The sequence below is a fragment of the Schistocerca nitens genome, chromosome 1 (assembly GCF_023898315.1).
Source record: "Schistocerca nitens isolate TAMUIC-IGC-003100 chromosome 1, iqSchNite1.1, whole genome shotgun sequence".
In the NCBI taxonomy this organism is placed as follows: domain Eukaryota; kingdom Metazoa; phylum Arthropoda; class Insecta; order Orthoptera; family Acrididae; genus Schistocerca; species Schistocerca nitens.
This window is the reverse complement of record NC_064614.1, coordinates 835460489-835479926: the sequence shown is the minus strand read 5'-3', so window position 1 is coordinate 835479926 and position 19438 is coordinate 835460489.

The window sequence follows — 19438 nt, the reverse complement described above, 5'->3', positions numbered from 1 at the left end:
TACTACTTGCATCCTTTACATCTAATAACACACTACAGCATATTCCTGCAACCAGAGAATTAATAGCCTTTCACTCTATGAACTAATGCTCACGGTGACAACACACATCTGTGATGTTCATTAAACACACAAAGCCACATACTCACAAAGTGGCCAATCTAACTGTTACCTCACGATTGGCTCTAAATCCCCCTACGATACTCCTCTTTCAAGTTGTCCAATGTTGGTTACCAATTCCTAACGGGCCACAGTACACAATTTGTCACACAGCACCTGCTGGAGAGGAACCAAACAGCTTATCCCACATTTAAATGCCCCCACATCAACCAAGGGTAACTATCTAGACTATTACCTTACATCAAAGCAAGCAACTAGACTCACAGAAATAAATGTATTAATACCGGTGCAAGCTTACAAACTGCGTACCTCTTCAAGTCTCTCACTATGGGCAGAGTTCCTTGTGCCAAATACCTGTTGAAGAGAAAACATGCACCCAGCCCATCGCAGACAAATCAACAGTGTTCAATTTCACCAATCAATAAAGAAACTCCCCATAATGCAAAATTAGATTCACCAATCATTTCACACTCTTAGCAAGTATCACAATCAACCATGTATTATTCACTGCCTTTACAAAACAGTTACGTACTGTGCCTGTTGTGACTCCCACACAGAGCCTCAAAACTGTTCAATATACAATCACTAAGCTACATAAGCTATTCGGCTAACCTGCAATCAGAAAATGCCACATATGCCATACACTATAACAAGGGCAGACTTCTTCTAACTCCACCCAATCACATGACTTGGCTGTAATCACAAGATATGTGGATGCACAAATTAATGACTGAGTAGGCTTACTACAAAGCACCTGCCATTGTATCGCACATCCTTCGGCTGCCGTGTCACGTTCCGACATGCAGAAAACATAATCCTGCTTGCTCCTGCAACACACCTCACACAAACACCCACACCCACCCAGCTGCATAGCAAGGAGTCACTATATCCAACCAAATCATTTTAATTATATAAATCTAGCAAGTTTGTAGCATTACCTATAGCAGTTGCACAATTACATCAAATTGGCATAACAAATTTATACAAGCTTACATGTTCGCTGGGAGACAATCCTTCCACGAAATGCCGTTAATCCTGGCAATCAAAGGCCAATTCTCTTACAGCATCTGCAATTAGAAAGTCATGAAACCCTCTCACCTGCCACAGTATCTGTGACAGGCCCAAACACCCCTAAAGGCAGAAAAACAACAACCAGTCCTCACTGGCGATGCCAAAACTAAAAATCACAGTGAATAAACAAACTTATATCATTACCTCTGTCCGGTTATATGCACTGTTCTAGTAGCGCTCTCAAGTAATCTCGAACCTGTCTCAAGTCAAATGCCACGGAACTTTGTTCCTATTCTTCCCTCATACTGCCAAATACTTTCCTGGTCGTACTCCGCCAATGTCAGTTTCGCACTTGCTCCTTGTACACACCTTTAGCTTACTGATGACCCATTTACATGTTCACTAACATTGTCTTCAAGAACGCTACTACTTGCATCCTTTACATCTAATAACACACTACAGCATATTCCTGCAACCAGAGAATTAATAGCCTTTCACTCTATGAACTAATGCTCACGGTGACAACACACATCTGTGATGTTCATTAAACACACAAAGCCACATACTCACAAAGTGGCCAATCTAACTGTTACCTCACGATTGGCTCTAAATCCCCCTACGATACTCCTCTTTCAAGTTGTCCAATGTTGGTTACCCATTCCTAACGGGCCACAGTACACAATTTGTCACACAGCACCTGCTGGAGAGGAACCAAACAGCTTATCCCACATTTAAATGCCCCCACATCAACCAAGGGTAACTATCTAGACTATTACCTTACATCAAAGCAAGCAACTAGACTCACAGAAATAAATGTATTAATACCGGTGCAAGCTTACAAACTGCGTACCTCTTCAAGTCTCTCACTATGGGCAGAGTTCCTTGTGCCAAATACCTGTTGAAGAGAAAACATGCACCCAGCCCATCGCAGACAAATCAACAGTGTTCAATTTCACCAATCAATAAAGAAACTCCCCATAATGCAAAATTAGATTCACCAATCATTTCACACTCTTAGCGAGTATCACAATCAACCATGTATTATTCACTGCCTTTACAAAACAGTTACGTACTGTGCCTGTTGTGACTCCCACACAGAGCCTCAAAACTGTTCAATATACAATCACTAAGCTACATAAGCTATTCGGCTAACCTGCAATCAGAAAATGCCACATATGCCATACACTATAACAAGGGCAGACTTCTTCTAACTCCACCCAATCACATGACTTGGCTGTAATCACAAGATATGTGGATGCACAAATAAAAGACTGAGTAGGCTTACTACAAAGCACCTGCCATTGTATCGCACATCCTTCGGCTGCCGTGTCACATTCCGACATGCAGAAAACATAATCCTGCTTGCTCCTGCAACACACCTCACACAAACACCCACACCCACACCCACCCAGCTGCATAGCAAGGAGTCACTATATCCAACCAAATCATTTTAATTATATAAATCTAGCAAGTTTGTAGCATTACCTATAGCAGTTGCACAATTACATCAAATTGGCATAACAAATTTATACAAGCTTACATGTTCGCTGGGAGACAATCCTTCCACGAAATGCCGTTAATCCTGGCAATCAAAGGCCAATTCTCTTACAGCATCTGCAATTAGAAAGTCATGAAACCCTCTCACCTGCCACAGTATCTGTGACAGGCCCAAACACCCCTAAAGGCAGAAAAACAACAACCAGTCCTCACTGGCGATGCCAAAACTAAAAATCACAGTGAATAAACAAACTTATATCATTACCTCTGTCCGGTTATATGCACTGTTCTAGTAGCACTCTCAAGTAATCTCGAACCTGTCTCAAGTCAAATGCCACGGAACTTTGTTCCTATTCTTCCCTCATACTGCCAAATACATTCCTGGTCGTACTCCGCCAATGTCAGTTTCGCAGTTGCTCCTTGTACACACCTTTAGCTTACTGATGACCCATTTACATGTTCACTAACATTGTCTTCAAGAACGCTACTACTTGCATCCTTTACATCTAATAACACACTACAGCATATTCCTGCAACCAGAGAATTAATAGCCTTTCACTCTATGAACTAATGCTCACGGTGACAACACACATCTGTGATGTTCATTAAACACACAAAGCCACATACTCACAAAGTGGCCAATCTAACTGTTACCTCACGATTGGCTCTAAATCCCCCTACGATACTCCTCTTTCAAGTTGTCCAATGTTGGTTACCAATTCCTAACGGGCCACAGTACACAATTTGTCACACAGCACCTGCTGGAGAGGAACCAAACAGCTTATCCCACATTTAAATGCCCCCACATCAACCAAGGGTAACTATCTAGACTATTACCTTACATCAAAGCAAGCAACTAGACTCACAGAAATAAATGTATTAATACCGGTGCAAGCTTACAAACTGCGTACCTCTTCAAGTCTCTCACTATGGGCAGAGTTCCTTGTGCCAAATACCTGTTGAAGAGAAAACATGCACCCAGCCCATCGCAGACAAATCAACAGTGTTCAATTTCACCAATCAATAAAGAAACTCCCCATAATGCAAAATTAGATTCACCAATCATTTCACACTCTTAGCAAGTATCACAATCAACCATGTATTATTCACTGCCTTTACAAAACAGTTACGTACTGTGCCTGTTGTGACTCCCACACAGAGCCTCAAAACTGTTCAATATACAATCACTAAGCTACATAAGCTATTCGGCTAACCTGCAATCAGAAAATGCCACATATGCCATACACTATAACAAGGGCAGACTTCTTCTAACTCCACCCAATCACATGACTTGGCTGTAATCACAAGATATGTGGATGCACAAATTAATGACTGAGTAGGCTTACTACAAAGCACCTGCCATTGTATCGCACATCCTTCGGCTGCCGTGTCACATTCCGACATGCAGAAAACATAATCCTGCTTGCTCCTGCAACACACCTCACACAAACACCCACACCCACCCAGCTGCATAGCAAGGAGTCACTATATCCAACCAAATCATTTTAATTATATAAATCTAGCAAGTTTGTAGCATTACCTATAGCAGTTGCACAATTACATCAAATTGGCATAACAAATTTATACAAGCTTACATGTTCGCTGGGAGACAATCCTTCCACGAAATGCCGTTAATCCTGGCAATCAAAGGCCAATTCTCTTACAGCATCTGCAATTAGAAAGTCATGAAACCCTCTCACCTGCCACAGTATCTGTGACAGGCCCAAACACCCCTAAAGGCAGAAACACAACAACCAGTCCTCACTGGCGATGCCAAAACTAAAAATCACAGTGAATAAACAAACTTATATCATTACCTCTGTCCGGTTATATGCACTGTTCTAGTAGCGCTCTCAAGTAATCTCGAACCTGTCTCAAGTCAAATGCCACGGAACTTTGTTCCTATTCTTCCCTCATACTGCCAAATACATTCCTGGTCGTACTCCGCCAATGTCAGTTTCGCAGTTGCTCCTTGTACACACCTTTAGCTTACTGATGACCCATTTACATGTTCACTAACATTGTCTTCAAGAACGCTACTACTTGCATCCTTTACATCTAATAACACACTACAGCATATTCCTGCAACCAGAGAATTAATAGCCTTTCACTCTATGAACTAATGCTCACGGTGACAACACACATCTGTGATGTTCATTAAACACACAAAGCCACATACTCACAAAGTGGCCAATCTAACTGTTACCTCACGATTGGCTCTAAATCCCCCTACGATACTCCTCTTTCAAGTTGTCCAATGTTGGTTACCAATTCCTAACGGGCCACAGTACACAATTTGTCACACAGCACCTGCTGGAGAGGAACCAAACAGCTTATCCCACATTTAAATGCCCCCACATCAACCAAGGGTAACTATCTAGACTATTACCTTACATCAAAGCAAGCAACTAGACTCACAGAAATAAATGTATTAATACCGGTGCAAGCTTACAAACTGCGTACCTCTTCAAGTCTCTCACTATGGGCAGAGTTCCTTGTGCCAAATACCTGTTGAAGAGAAAACATGCACCCAGCCCATCGCAGACAAATCAACAGTGTTCAATTTCACCAATCAATAAAGAAACTCCCCATAATGCAAAATTAGATTCACCAATCATTTCACACTCTTAGCAAGTATCACAATCAACCATGTATTATTCACTGCCTTTACAAAACAGTTACGTACTGTGCCTGTTGTGACTCCCACACAGAGCCTCAAAACTGTTCAATATACAATCACTAAGCTACATAAGCTATTCGGCTAACCTGCAATCAGAAAATGCCACATATGCCATACACTATAACAAGGGCAGACTTCTTCTAACTCCACCCAATCACATGACTTGGCTGTAATCACAAGATATGTGGATGCACAAATTAATGACTGAGTAGGCTTACTACAAAGCACCTGCCATTGTATCGCACATCCTTCGGCTGCCGTGTCACGTTCCGACATGCAGAAAACATAATCCTGCTTGCTCCTGCAACACACCTCACACAAACACCCACACCCACCCAGCTGCATAGCAAGGAGTCACTATATCCAACCAAATCATTTTAATTATATAAATCTAGCAAGTTTGTAGCATTACCTATAGCAGTTGCACAATTACATCAAATTGGCATAACAAATTTATACAAGCTTACATGTTCGCTGGGAGACAATCCTTCCACGAAATGCCGTTAATCCTGGCAATCAAAGGCCAATTCTCTTACAGCATCTGCAATTAGAAAGTCATGAAACCCTCTCACCTGCCACAGTATCTGTGACAGGCCCAAACACCCCTAAAGGCAGAAAAACAACAACCAGTCCTTACTGGCGATGCCAAAACTAAAAATCACAGTGAATAAACAAACTTATATCATTACCTCTGTCCGGTTATATGCACTGTTCTAGTAGCGCTCTCAAGTAATCTCGAACCTGTCTCAAGTCAAATGCCACGGAACTTTGTTCCTATTCTTCCCTCATACTGCCAAATACATTCCTGGTCGTACTCCGCCAATGTCAGTTTCGCAGTTGCTCCTTGTACACACCTTTAGCTTACTGATGACCCATTTACATGTTCACTAACATTGTCTTCAAGAACGCTACTACTTGCATCCTTTACATCTAATAACACACTACAGCATATTCCTGCAACCAGAGAATTAGTAACGTGTCACCAATGGACTAATGCTCATGGTGAGAGTACATAAATGCTTTTCATTTGTGATGTCCATGAATTACACAGTGCCACATTATTGTCAAGTCAATATTGTAATCATTACCATGTGATTGACTCTAAAATTGTTTTTCTATTGTTTGAAATAAAGGAACAACACATAGCGAAAATATGCAGTGTCGGGACAGACAGTTCTGCAAAAGTTTACTGTTTGAAGTATAACTGGGATATATCATATTGATTATCACAGAAATAGTGACACTATGAGGAAGCAAACAAAATATCAACAATGCCATTAGTAGGAGACCACATAAAAACATTTTTTGGATTCATTGGTATAGGTAGTGTATGGTGAGGAGTAGTGTATCAGTCATTTCTTGGAATATACTGTTTTAGTTCATCGTAACAGAATGATTGAAGGTTCAGTAATAATGATGTTAAATCTTTGTCACTGTTCACCCTCAATCCTTCTGTGGGCCGTTGGGGATATAATTCCTGGTTGGGTGGTTTGCGGAGTATGAATGTAGATGTAGATTTAAGCGAATGTGTGCTCTCACTCCTGTACATTTGTGGCCTCTAATGTCTGTCTGCTGCAGTTTGTTGTGAAACAAGAGGTTTAAAGACTGTAGGAAGTAAAAAGCCCACGAAACAACCATGTTTTAAAGGTTCTCCATAAGTATGGATGACACTGAAGTAGTTTCCTGGAGGGGGGGTGGGCGGCTTGTGTTTCCTGGGACAGCATACTTACCGCCAACTGAGGTGTATATCACCTCTGTTTATGCCTCACATCTTGTTGTACTATACTGTACCAGGTGTATGAAAACTGATTGTTTGTTGTGGAATCACTACTGTTGTCGGTACACACTGCTTTGCTTCTGCAATATACATTATTGTGATCTGTCATTAGCTGATAATTTGACTGTGTGATGAAAGTTTCTGGGGTTGTTTTCGCGTTGTGGTAAGTAAACTTTAATACTGTTAATAAAAATAATTTGAATATTAGTGGTTTTTCTCACCGTCATCACATTTCTCTCTACCCCTCTTCGTTTCTTGTTTGTTAATGAAAATGTCTAAAAATCAGCTCTATACAAAGAAATACACTCTACGAGGAGCATTAGAGCTACTGTTTTCACAACCTAGCAATCCTGAGGAGTCTGAAAATAGGCAGTGATAGCTATTGATGGTGAACTCCTTTTAGACGCTGTACAGGACCCTGATCCATATTTGCATCCCAAAGCCTGATATCAATAATAGTGTAAATGGTTCTGTGCTACAGAAGTTTTAATTTCTAGTGATGGTACCATAAGTGCAGAAGAGCCATTGGCACAGGAGGAACTGTCGGTTAACACTGCCATTGTCAGAGGAGGAATTGTCAGATAACACTGCTGTTATCGACTTCCTTGAAGTGGGTACATAACGAGAACCAGTTGTCAACCACTCATTGCCAAAACGGCACTGAGAAAGACTACTTTATTTCTTGCTTTATTTACGGCTGAGGTGCTAGAGCATGTGGTTCAGCAGACAAATCTGTATGCAGAGCAAGTCACACGGAAACAGCAGTCTGGCCACACCTTAGGTGAGGTGAGCAAAAGGACAAGCTTATCTGTTGTTGAACTATAGGCGTGGATTGGAATGAATATCTTAATGGGTATCGTGTTCCCAAGAGTGGTGCTTTGCTTGAGTTCAGAACCTACTTTATGTCAGTCTTATGTATCACACAGCCTATGGCATGCTAACATTTCAGAAAGTTACGTGAAACTATTCACATAAATGATAATACACTGAGTCCTCTAAGAAAGCATCCAAACCGTAATGAACATTATGAGGTCAGACCCTTGATAATCTTTCTGAACAACATGATTCGTAAGCCATATACTTCCACTACTCCTTTCAATAAATGGTCATCGCTGAAGCAATACATGCCTTTGAAGCCAATCAAATAAGGATACAAATTGTGAGATGATGGGTCTACAGAAAATTCTCTGTGAGAGCATGTAGTCATTAGCCTAACCAAAGAACTGAAACATAGTTAACAATGTGGTAGCATTTGACAACTTTTTCACCACTATGAATCTAATGCAAATGCTATTGAACAATGGCATCTATTGTACAGGCACTGTGAGAGCGAATCAGAAAGGGCTGCCTCCAATGATGAAACAAATGTACTATCGAAAGAGGAAGATTTCAGTTCCAGTGTAAACATGGTATTGCAGCTATAAAATGGATGGACAACACACTTGCCACTATTCTGATAACTTTCGACAACCTTACACACACCACATTTGTCTCAAAGAAGAATAAGGATGGTACTGCCAGCAATATTACTTGTCCAAGAGTTATGGCAACATACAACAACTTAACAGGATGTGTGGATCACTTTGGTTAACTTCAGGAATGTTGTTTATGTGATCGAAGTTTTCATAAGTGGTGGCATTCGTTTCTCTACATCCTACTAGACGTGGCGATTGTAAAAGCACTTATACTGTACAAAACTAATACAGAACAAGAAGGATACGGAGATCATCTGAACTTTTCAACTCGCAAAAGAGGTGAATTCACATTTCACTCAAAGGAAGGCTGCTAACCAAGAACACTACACCAACTGGCAAAAGTAGATCATGTGCTTACTTTAGGAGAAACACATAAATGGTGCTGAAAGTTTTCTACAAAAACTCAAGACCAGAACAAAATAAATGCCCTTGGTATCAAACAACACTTCTCCCAGTTTCGTGGAAAATAAAAATGATTGTGGCACCCATCTGAACATTTATTTGAGAAAGAAATATCACTTTTAAACCAGCATTAAATTTTTCACACTGAATATAAACCATTTGTAAACTTAAAATGTAATTTTCTTTAAAATAAAGTAAAAGAAAACAGAAGACACAGATAATTTTTTTACGTGTAATTGCAACACGTTATCAGCTCACAATAGGGAAGTGGGAAATCCATCTCCCACCATAGTTTTAATAGTTCACAAAAGTGCCATGGAGATAGCTTTTAGCCCTAAATCACAAAAATAAAAATTATCAAAAAATAAATATAATTTGTTGATCACAACTCTAATACCACAGCAAAAAAATTATATTAACAGAGTTGCTACTAAAAATGTGCCCACGAAAGTGTTTAACATGTTGAGTGCCCTGAGGCCACAACAGTGTGTACCGCACTGCACGGAGAACTGCCCAAACATTGGACACGCCCATTAGCATGAAATCCTATGAAACATCCTTCTTTGCTATCCATTCAGAATTACACATGTGCACAAGTTGATCCCTGTTGACCTGCCAGCAAGAGAGACCTTTGCTTTAGAATTTCTTGCACGCATGGGAGTGGACAATGATTGGTCGTGGAAGATCCCGTGAACAGACGAAGTTCACTTCCATCTGAAAGGATATGTCAGTACACAGAATTGTCAAATATGGGCAACGGAAAATCCACACGCAAATCAACCAGTACCACTTCATCCTGAAAAGGTCACTACTGTGTGGTGCTGGTTTATGGCATCATTTATCATAGGGCCATATTTATTTTTCTAAGCAGCTGTTGAAGCGCCACTTTGGAAGCACTAGAATTATCAGCTGCCACTTTCCAACAGCCTGCCAGTCACCTGATCTGAATCCGTGTGAGTTCTGGCTGTGGAGCTATCTGAAAAGGAGCTGCATTGAAGGCATGCTGCAAAACACATTCTGAGCATGAACCCGGAAACACTTTGATCAGTTGTGCAACATGCTGCTTCTCAATTTCAACTTGTTGCAGAAAACAGTGGACAGTATATTGAACATGTTTTACGCCAGTTACAAAGAATTTAATAATCTGATTTTATTCATGCTTTTTATGCGGTTCTTGGCCTCTGGACAGTTAAAAACCGATTTTTCCCATCTGATGTGACATGACCTTGCTGTGGTGAATGGGCTTACGTAACTAACAGTACCACGCCTGTACAGGCATTGTATGATTCATTTAACATTTGTAGATGACTACTATTAAATTATGATGCTTACAGTGCCATCAATTGCTACATTTTATGACTATTTATTTGTCTTCTGCCATACGTTTTCCTCATTCTCCGTTGCAATTTGACATCATTCTGACCAGTTGTGTTATTCCTACAGTGGTTTGAAAGTTTAACTTTAATTACAATTATCCTGTAAATCATAAAAGATAGTGCAGAGTGGACTACAACTGCTAGTGTACAGAGCCACAACACACTGAGGAAGAATGACATACGAAGCATACCCAACCAACCGACAATGCTTTAAAAAGGATCCCAGTAGCATCACATTATTAAGAATGTCTGCCTAAACCACTGTACACTAGCTATAACACATGTTCAGAGTATCAGGTAGAAGGGCTGGTGGTGCGTGTAAACACTTTCAGAGCAGTTAAAGGGTTAAACTAATTACTGTCTTGCTATCAACCTTGAGTTGACTATAAAAGATGAGAGTTGCCATTGGGAAAAATAGTTTCACAGCCCTCTACTTCCATGGGTAGATCACTTTAGCACAGCCTATTTCACTCCATGTGTAGGTTCTTTGACTGAAGAGCAATGCAAAACAATTAATGCCCTTATAGGAAACATTTTATAATATCAATTTCTTTTAAATTTGAAACACCTGTACTGTGAGGGCATATCCAATGGCACCAACAACTTTAAACAGATGTCCAAAGTATGTACATGTATAAACTAGAAATGTATTTCAAATTTCATCTACTGTAGAATAATTACTTACAAAGAATCCATCAAGACAGTACTCTATGTTTACTGAGAGGATGACTCATTTGGTGCCATTACACTTTATCACATGCACCGCAACCACTTCAATTGTACAAAATAGTGCAATACTCACTGGCACCTATCCCAGCACATACCTGTATTTTGCTAGCCAACATCTGTAATGAAGCAGTATTCATAGCAATGTACATCAGGTTGCTCCATACATCAATTGTCAATTACTGAAAGAGATTTGAGTGGATTGAAACCAGCTCTACACCTAGATCATTAAATCTTACAACTACCTCTGCAGGCAAGGTATATTGCATGTGATCAGTAACCTACCCTGCTGCAGACAAAAGTCTGCAACCTATAATAGTGACTTAGGGAGGGACAACTTTGCCTACTACACAAGACATTAGACCCACAGGCATTTTAGTTTCAAAGACACTTCTCATAAAATTATGTTAATGCTCTTGTGCAGTGTAATTTCTCTCACTGCCAGGCTTTTTGGGGGTGTCAAAGACATTGTTACATCCCACAGTAATTGGCAACACACTAACGGGTGGCACAAGCAGGATTTAGCTGAAATTTCAATATAATTGTGATTTGCACCATTGTCTAAGGTCTACATTAGGTGGCAAGGTAATGTAGTTACCAGATGAAAACCCAACAAATGTGATTGCCAAATCTAGGCCACTCCAACTGATTTGTAACAGAGCAGGAATGTAAAAAATAGCCTATTTCTGCTAGCCACCAGGTGTATTGTACTTTTTTTTTTAATTTATCACAATTATTCTGTGAGTGTATTTTTACTGAGGGCATCATCTGTGTGACTTCAGGTAGGGGGATTACCTTCATACTGCCGTGAGATACATGCCTCCAAAGATGACACTGGAAACACCATTTTGAAGATGCAAATTTCAGAAAAAAATTTAAAATGCTGTTCTTTTTTTATTTGAAAGTTTATTGCTTTATGATTACAATTTTAACAGTTTCATTGGTAAATGGTCAGTGAAAGCAATAAGACACCAGCATCTGAAGAGTTTGCAACATCACATTGCAGAAGTGAAAGAGTGTACAGGCTGAAGAACTGGTTCAAATGGCTCTGATCACTATGGGACTCAACTGCTGAGGTCATTAGTCCCCTAGAACTTAGAACTAGTTAAACCTAACTAACCTAAGGACATCACAAACATCCATGCCCGAGGCAGGATTCGAACCTGCGACCATAGCGGTCTTGCGGTTCCAGACTGCAGCGCCTTTAACCGCACGGCCACTTCGGCCGGCGCTGAAGAACTAAGTTTAGTTCTTCACCATGATTTTGCTGAAAACTGATCTGTAACTTTCCTACAAGAAGTACAAGGGTATCTATAATTGGAGTAATGACAAGGTTTCAATTTTTTACAGGAGTGACATTTTCAAAACAAGACAAGTGTTGCAGTTGTAAGTGATGACACAGAACATGACATAGCAAGTTTTGCTAGCAATGCAAAAAATTCAACTGCAAACAGGAGCAGAGAAGATCATTATTTTTGATAGGGTGCTCCCACATTTTAAAAATTGTTACCAGATGTTTGCATTGAGTAAGTCACTAGTGGCAACTGACTGGGTATACAGTGCTACTGGTCACAGGAAGAGGCTGTTTCATGGTGTGTAGGCAGCCTGCCAAATGCATGCTACTAAACAATCTTTCCAGACCAAATACAGCTGTGATTAAGAATACTGAGGATTTTATGAGAGTCATGAAATCTTACACACCCACAGCCCTCATTCTTTTGTCCAAAGAGGAAATCTAAGAACACCATGAGCAGAAGAAAGAAGAATGGTCCAAACAAACTACTCATGTTAAAGGAACTAAGTGGGCACATTTTTGGACACAAAGTGATGGGCTAACTCATATTGCACCCACTTCAAAGAGGAAGAAAAAAGAAATTTCATTCGTTCGGCCAACACCAGGATAATATTCAAAATCTTAGAAGGGGGATATTCGTGGCACGTGTGCATGACAGTGACTGGTGGATTGCAGAGATTATGGACACCAATTATGAACTAAACGAAATTGTAGTGAACTTTACGCAACCACACGGACTAGCTGCTGGATATAGGCTTCCAGCTGAAGGACAGAACACCACCATCAGTGGTCACTTCCTGTTCACAATGTTTCGAAGATAAGTGCTTCAGTTCCTATTGGTTCAACAACAAGGCATCACTCTATACCAAAGGAAGATGCTGAAGCAATGGAACACAACTTTATGGCTGATTTCAGTACAAAACAAAATGCACCGAATTTGAAACTTCCTGGAAGGTTAAAACTGTGTGCACCAACCGAGATTAACTCGGGACCTTTGCCTTTCGCGGGCAAGTGCTCTACCATCTGAGCTACCGAAGCACGACTCATGCAGAGTGAAAATATTCTGGAAACATCCCCAGGCTGTACCTAAGCCGTGTCTCCACAGTATCCTTTCTTTCAGGAGTGCTCGTTCTGCTAGATTCGCAGGAGAGCTTCTGTAAAGTTTGGAAGGTAGGAGACAAGGTACTGGCAGAAGTAAAGCTGTGAGGACCGGGTGTGAGTTGTGCTTCGGTAGCTCAGATGGTAGAGCACTTACCCGCTAAAGGCAAAGGTCCAGAGTTCAAGTCTCGGTCAGTGCACACAGTTTTAATCTGCCAGGAAGTTTCATATCAGCGCACACTCCGCTGCAGAGTGAAAATATCATTCTGCACAGAAGTTGTATAAATTGAAACTGTCTTTGGACCTTTCACATACATTTTGGAACCACTTAAAAAAAATGAGGCTCTTATTCATCTTTCAAAACTAAAATTGTTTTTAATAATGCTAGGTTTTGATTTTTATGAGCCTGTTATGTGACGATAAAACAGGTTTAATGTATGGCAAGAATTTCAATTTTTTTTAAAAACCTGTTCAACCTAAAAGAGGCTCTCCTATGGTACCAATGAACAGAAAGGAGGAGGAGGGAGGAATGAAGGAAGGAAGGAAAAGTTTTATGGATTGGCATTTACGAAAAAAAAAATTTCCCGTAAATTATAAAAAGTTCAGAACACTACAGTAAAAGAACTTTGACAGAAGTCCAAATGGAGGATTTTTTTTAATCGTAAGGCAATTAACTTTCAAATAAAAACCAACAAAATATCTAGAACTGTTCCAGATATATGCCATTTTAAAATTTTCCCAAAATTCACATCTTCAAAGTGGTACATGCAGCATCATCTTTGGAGGGCTTATCTCATAGCAGAATTTTTTGGGAGAGAAAAAAGAAGTTCCTTATTTAGTCCATTTTAACATATGCTAAATTCAATAACATCTGAGGAAGGCATGATTTTGTCCTAGCCTGCCTGAATTGGTATGGCCTATGCCTAAGCAGATAAAGGTGGCAATAACTTCATCCAATTCATTACAGGCTCTATACTAGATGTCTTCGCTCTCCCTCCCCCAATTTCAAACCAAATGCAGACACTTTGAACATCAGTTGACTTACAAGTCTGCTTCAACCATGCAAACTATTACAAAGTTTGCAAAACATTTAAATTTGCAGACAAACCATTCAACAATTTGTATTAAGATCTCTCAGGATGATGACAGTTGCCAGTAGTATACAATTACAAAAATTCTTTGTAATTTAACATTATCTCCACTTTTCCTTACCATAGAAAAATCCAATTCGAACAGTGCTACCCCTTAAATGTTAAGCAGTGTTTCCCCAACTGTTATGCGGTTCATTATACTGATTGACATTTTACATCACAATGACTTACAAGGAATCACTCAAGATCTCGGCAAGGATATCAAGCAAATAGAAGGGGCTGAACAAGTTCTTGTATTCACCAAATACAATGAAAGGGGACTTACTAACCAGTGAAGTTCTCGATGCATTGGTTCAATTTTTATGAACATTCTAAACAAGGTATGCCCTTCAAAGTATATTGCATGGTTCGGTGCCACATAATTTCTGTCTTAAGGAAGTCCTGAGTAATCACTTTAAAGTATTTAATGATTAAGCATCTGTACAACACACAATGCACAGAGATTGCTAAAAACAATCATCTGATGGTCTGTGTTTTGTTGTATGATGTGCTAAAATGTAATAATTTGTATTGGGCACTCAAGCTCATCAAAAATAATTTTGGTTTACAGCCTAAACTGATGGTTTTCAATTTTTCAGTTACAAATAGTGCTTTGTTACTTATTCTTACATGGAACTTACCTCTTTCATAGCACACAACATAGGCAATCCTGGCTGTCTTTCACTGCCAGTGCATGATCTGCGTTTATAGTGATCTAAGGAATGCTCATCACTCTTCTAAATAAAGGAACCATGACAACCAAAAACAAGTACAGATAATGTTGGCTTACTTCTGTATATGTCAATTTAGTCTGCCCCCTCCCTCATAACACACAGCAATGTTTTGTCCATGCAAACAAGGGTAAGGCAGTAGTACTTACTGACTGGATAGTAAAAAAAGTGACACCTTATCTCCAACACACTAATGCCCAACTTACAAGGAGTTAACCCTTTGTTCAGTGACTGCCACAGAGTACCACCTAAACTTGCAGTGTAATCTGATTGTGTCCCGCTAAGCACTAATCAAGTACAGCGTGTCTAAATCCTGGGTGCTGTGTAAAAGAGCACCTTTGGTTTTGGATATTTGGTAGGAAGTCCAGACAAAATACTAATACTGCTCATAGTTATGGAAGGACATACATTTAATCCATCCTCTGTATAGGTCCACCACTGTATGTTCACAAGGAAGATCCACAAGTTTCATTTGTTTTGTGGATATCTATTAACTATGTATATAGTAAGTTTAATAATAGGTTTGTTTATAAATAAATAAATCTTCTGCTACCAGTCACGATTTTCTTTATTTTACTATTCGCACGACGCGTTTCGAGAAATAATTCCCATTTTCAAGTGCGTTTTTAATGATGTGTGTTAAGCCATTTCTTTTGATGTTGTCAGTGTGTGTGAGTCTGCTCCATTTTGTTGACTTTTACTGTAATACATAAGAAATGCGATTTTTAGTTGGGTATCAATTCTTTCTGTGAGGTTAGTGGCTAAAGTTTGAGAACAATTTGTACTTACAATTTTCTAATGGTCCATTTGTGTAGAGAGTCTCACACACACTTAACATCACACACAACTTGTACATTTTACACATCGAAAATATCTTATATAAACAAAACAGTTACAAAGATCTTCTTATAGGTAGTTCACAGAGATAACATTATAGGTCTTCCACAGATTATGATATGCTTTTGTACAGAGGTTAATTTATCTTTACAATTTGGCTCATGAATTACTTTACAAATGGTAAAGATAAATTAACCTCTGTACAAAAGCATATCAATCTGTGGAAGACCTATAATGTTATCTCTGAACTACCTATAAGATCTTTGTAACTGTTTTGTTTATATAAGATATTTTCGATGTGTAAAATGTACAAGTTGTGTGTGATAAGTGTGTGTGACTACACAAATGGGCCATCAGAAAATTGTAAGTACAAATTGTTCTCAAACTTTAGCCACTAACCTCACAGAAAGAATTGATACCAAACTAAAAATCGCGTTTCGTATGTATTACAGTAAAAGTCAACAAAACGAAGCAGACACACACACACACACTGACAACATCAAAAGAAATGGCTTAACACACATCATAAAAACGCACTTGAAAATGGGAATTATTTCTCGAAACGCGTCATGCGAATAGTAAAGTAAAGAAAATCTTGACTGGTAGCAGAAGATTTATTTATTTATAAACAAACCTATTGTATCTACAGTCGCAGGCTTTCAAAAACCATTTATAATGGATCAAATCATAGTAAGTTTAAGTAGTAATATTCAAAACTTTTGTTCCAATTTGTAGCTCCATACATTTAATTTGTTAAAGTGAAACCAAGCATACTAAAAATGTGTTCGCACTGTATGTACATTGACTTACCAAGCGTGTCAACAGCTGCAGGCCTGACAAAATAAGGTAGCGAAGACATCTTTTCTTTCAAATATTCAATTTTTCATTTTTACTTCTTTCCATGTTTTAGGGAAGAAAGTAACCTGTGTAAGGTAGAGAATACATCTAATTCTGATAACCCGATCACTATAAGTCAAACTTTTTTTAAAAAGTTCATGCTCATTCAATATCAAGGAAGTATTGGGTCAGTCTTATATTGCATTACATACGTGTGCTACGAGGCATTCTTTTGCAAGATTTATGCACTAGAATTGACTCAAGAAATATTGCAAAGTGAATGCCTTTGCAAACAGAAGATACAATGGGTATATATGAAGTCACCAAGTGGATTAATTTGTTCACCATCTTGTCTCACCATAATTTTGCTCAAGATCCAACTACTCTCTGCAGTAAGTAGCAATGTATCATTTTGATTCCAGATTTTCTGCAGACAGTTTATCTTACACAAATGACAAAGGAGACTTCAAATATTATCCACTGCTTCCAGAATTATTTACTGTTCTCTGGCCATGAAATCAATAAAAATACTTTAAGTTCATATTGGAACATCAAAAAATGCAGCTTTACAATGTACTTTACCTTCACTGGATACCGCCTGAATCCAAGTAACTACTGCACTAACAGTTTTAGGGAGCTCCTCAACATCTTAAGCTGGGCCACGTAGATCAGTACTGCATAACATCTTGCTGCATGTCATACTGGTCCTAAATGCACATGAACAGCAATGAACAACAGTATATGCAGTTAACCTACTGTGAAACCTCAGCTGTTAACTAAACTCAAAAATTTTAACCACAAACTAAATTAAGAAAGAAAAAACATTATCTCCAAGTAGTCCACAAAATAGAAACTTTTAAACACGGCAGAAGCCAGACTAAATGGCAAAAATCCTCAAATGTTTGTTCACAGTGTTCTGAACAAATTCAGAAGTGGACTACAAGGTCCCTAAACATGAGTAGCCAAGGTGGAGATGAGAATCTCACTTCTGTCATGCACTGCACATGCTTACCAGTCTGGCACAGCAGTCACTTCATAACACCTATTGAATTGTTAGACTGTGAATGCTGGCCAGGCACAAAACAGTAATGGGCAAAAGTATTCAGATGTACCTATCTGTGCAGATGTGCCCATCCAAGTTAGGGAGCTCCAATTCAGAGCATTGTGGACAATAGTTTATTCACTTCATGAAAGTGGAATGACTGGACAACACTATTTAGCTCTGTTGTCAGTCAATAGCATTTGGGGGCTAGCCTTACAGGCCATTAACTGTAGCAGATAACCCAACCCCCCCTCCCGGACATGTTCACATACATACACAGCACTTCATTTCCCTATTTACAGCAGACCAACTAAACTACTTGGTCAAGCTAATAATTATAAATAAAATGCATGGTATGAAACTGTTACACATGTGTGAAGACTTTGAAACAATCTAACAGCTTCAGGCACAAAATGAAAAAGTTATACTACAATTTCCAATTTTCTGCAGGATCTCAGATACAGCACATTAATTGCATAAGATGCACTTTTAGGAACAACAGATTTGCTTCTAATGAGCAGAAATTAAGGGTGGAAAAGCACTTATGCTATCAAGAGCTCAACACGATACTGAACTGTGGAAACATTGAAATACCTAACAGAACTGCTTATAGTGATAACCCAAAGAATACACCTGACACCATTTAGCAACAAATGCTAAAGTAAATGAGGTGATTTATACAGGAAAAAAGAAAACTAACATCAAAAACATATTGCCCAATCTAAAAAAACCTGAACTCAATAGGTCACACTTCAAAACATACTTATAGAATTTCGTACACCATCCACGACACAAGCAATGCACGCAAGATTTCATATTACCACACCATTAAACTAATATGAAGTGAAAAATGTGGAACTATACAATTAAAGAGAGTCGCGACTAAAATCTAATAATCCACCGTTACTTGAAAATATCAAATTGCCCATTGGCATCCTGTCGTGATCTCAGTTTCTACCCACTGTTTAAGCAGAAAAAAATTGTTAGGTAGAATTTAAGAAATCAACATATGCAAAAACCTTGTACCTGATGAGTGCACACGTACTTCTGACGAACCACCAGGTATTTCAGGAGTCCAGTCTCCTTAAGCACTTCCAGACTCCTGCCAAATACAGCATACGTGACATTTGTTCGACGGGTAAGAAAGTAGTAAAAAAGACATGGCAATGTGATCTATATAAATCACGAAAATTTCATGTACAAATGCATTTTGTAAGGATGTCACAATACACTTAAATCATAGCGCTCTGTATATAATAATCACTTACAAATACTACGTCACATTCTTCACAACGGCCGATGAGACGAAGTGGCATTCGAAACCCTTAAGACTCCTTTCCCCATGACGTCTGTACATGAATACACACATTATACGAAGAGAGGTATCATAGGATCAAATAAAGAATCA